Genomic DNA, 2,418 nt, shown 5'->3' with positions numbered 1-2,418 from the left:
TTATGAAGAGGGTGTAAATATAATTTCAATAATTGTTTGCAGAAAAGTAAAATTTCACATTATTAAAAGAATTCCAATAGCAACTCACCTATATCATTTTAGAGATTTTGGGTATAAAGCCTAGAGACATGAGCATCTGTGTGACGGAAGAAATAAAAGCGAAAAAAGAAAGACAAGGAAGAAGTTGGTGGATGAAAATGGTATGATCTTATCACAAGCAACCACAGTAAAGTTAGGAAGGCAACTTTCCGGCTTGGAAAACTGCAAACTTGGACATAACTGAATAAGAGTATTCAATTCCATTCTCTGTGAAGAATTGTTCTATCATCTTCTTCACTCTCTCAGGCTCTGAAGTCTCGCACTCCACCTCATACATTTCTCCAAACTCGTATTTAGCCTCATCCACTTCAAGCTTCACTCCTTTCCACTTATACACGTTTCTCACATTCCTAAACCCTCCTAACCCCACAAATCTCTTAACCCCGAATTCCTCCTTTACCTTCCTCAAAACCCTCGATTCCACCAGCATTAGTTTCTGGGGGTCATCCAAACACGCCTTAAAGATTGCAGGGTCCGGTTCCTCATACTCCATCTCGATATGGCTGACGCCATCAGCGAGCACCGGTTTCGCCTTCAGGCAAATGACGCACTGGGGTGTCCGGGGTTGCTCGTACAAGCGGAGAAGGAGCACAGCTCGCTGCGAGCTCAGCTCGTAAGCTGAGCCATCAACGAACACGTTGAGTTGGTAGAGAGTTGTGATATGGAGTTGAGAGAGTAGGGAGAGGAGCTTCTGGTGGGAGGACTTGTTTGGGAGTCGGAACTTCACTTCCACCTCCATTGTATCAATCTTGTCGATAACCCTTTCTTGAAACTGTATGGTAAAGATTTGACTCTTAAGACAGATGAATAATGGTGCCAGATGGGTTCTTTTTCTTGTGTCTAAATCATGCTTATATAATTCATGAGAAGAGGCGGTACGAGTTGTCTTGGACGCTTACGGCCGATCATTCGAGGACGATATTGTTAACGGTAAAATGCAATTTTAGTTTTGTAATTTATGGGGTGGTATTTTTAGTTTTACACAAATTGACTTTTATAATTTAGTCCTGTAATTTGAAAAATTTGGCAAATTTTATTCTTTTTCGACCAATTTAGCCTGAAAAATTGCATGTGACTTGCATATGACCCAAGTAAATAGCAATTTTAGTTCGGTAACTTAAGGGTATTGACACTTTTAATTTTATAACTTTGGAGAGTTGATATTTTTTATCCAATATGAATTTATTTACAGGGCCAAAATTGCAAGTAACTTGCACTATCCGGTCTAATTGGTCGGAAAAGAATTAAAATTGCTAAAATTATAAAGTTACAGAACTAAATTACGAAATTCAATTTGTACAGGACTAAAAATGTCACTCCTCCTAAATTATAGGACTGAAATTATAATTTTTCCTATTATTAATATAGCATGTACAAACATGTAGATCATGTGTGGGATTTCTCTGGACCTTATCAGTCAGTACAAAGAAGAAATAGAGCCAAGATTGGAGGGCCAACGATAACTTTGCACTGAATGCTTGTAGCCAGGTACCCAGTACCCAGATGATGACAATGGACTTAGCAACGTATTAGTTTCTCTCCGCAAAATTGTGTTTTTGCACCATTAAAAAAGGTCAGTTTTATTTTTTGTATCACAAATTTTATAAATTCGAGTTTTGATACTATTAAACTAAAAAATAAATATTTTTGGTACCAACTTAACGACAAAACCCATGTGAGCCTTAACGGCCGTCAAGTGGGTTGGTAGAGAGTTGTGACATGGAGTTGAGAGAGTACGGTGGAGTTGTGACATGGAAGTGATTCATATATATAGAGAGTTTTCGTTTTGGGGTTGTCAATTAGTTTCCTTAGAAAATAAATTTGAAATGATTTTATAATTTGATTAATTAGTTGAATGTGAACTTTTTCATGTAAGAAATAAAAGAAATGTACGATATATATTTCACTAATTTCTATAATCTAGAGGGTACCGAAATATGTAGAAGACATTAAAATTATTTATTGTGTTGTATATAAGAGGTAGCAAAATAAGGACATTAAATCTAAAGGTAATAATATTAACTTATTAAAAAATAATTTGTAATTTCAAAACTTCGACTATTGAATTTTAGAGTAGTTAAATGGGATGAAGAGAGGTGGCACACAAGTTGTCTAGGATGCGTGTGAGGCTCAAATGTTGTCTCGTAATTATGGTCTTTTTTTGGGGGAAATAGTATTTTTTATTTCACTAGCAATATTCGTTTCATGACACATTTTTATTAGATATTTATCAGAAAATGTCACGTGGCTGTTAAGTGCATGTGACTAAAACTAAGTGCTACTTTTTGAAAGTTATGGAACCAAAAGTGATAATCTCGT

At 35.9% G+C, this 2,418-nt stretch overlaps 1 pseudogene; it reads right to left on the bottom strand.

Annotated features, from left to right (window-relative positions):
* On the bottom strand, positions 1-1,013 carry LOC105160867 (triphosphate tunnel metalloenzyme 3 pseudogene; annotated as a pseudogene).
* Positions 1,014-2,418: the final 1,405 nt, after the last annotated feature.

Source organism: Sesamum indicum, linkage group LG4, assembly GCF_026168435.1.
Source record: "Sesamum indicum cultivar Baizhima isolate 11 linkage group LG4, ASM2616843v1, whole genome shotgun sequence".
Classification (NCBI taxonomy): domain Eukaryota; kingdom Viridiplantae; phylum Streptophyta; class Magnoliopsida; order Lamiales; family Pedaliaceae; genus Sesamum; species Sesamum indicum.
Note: the sequence above shows the minus strand (reverse complement) of the source record. Positions and strands in the feature narration are given on the sequence as shown.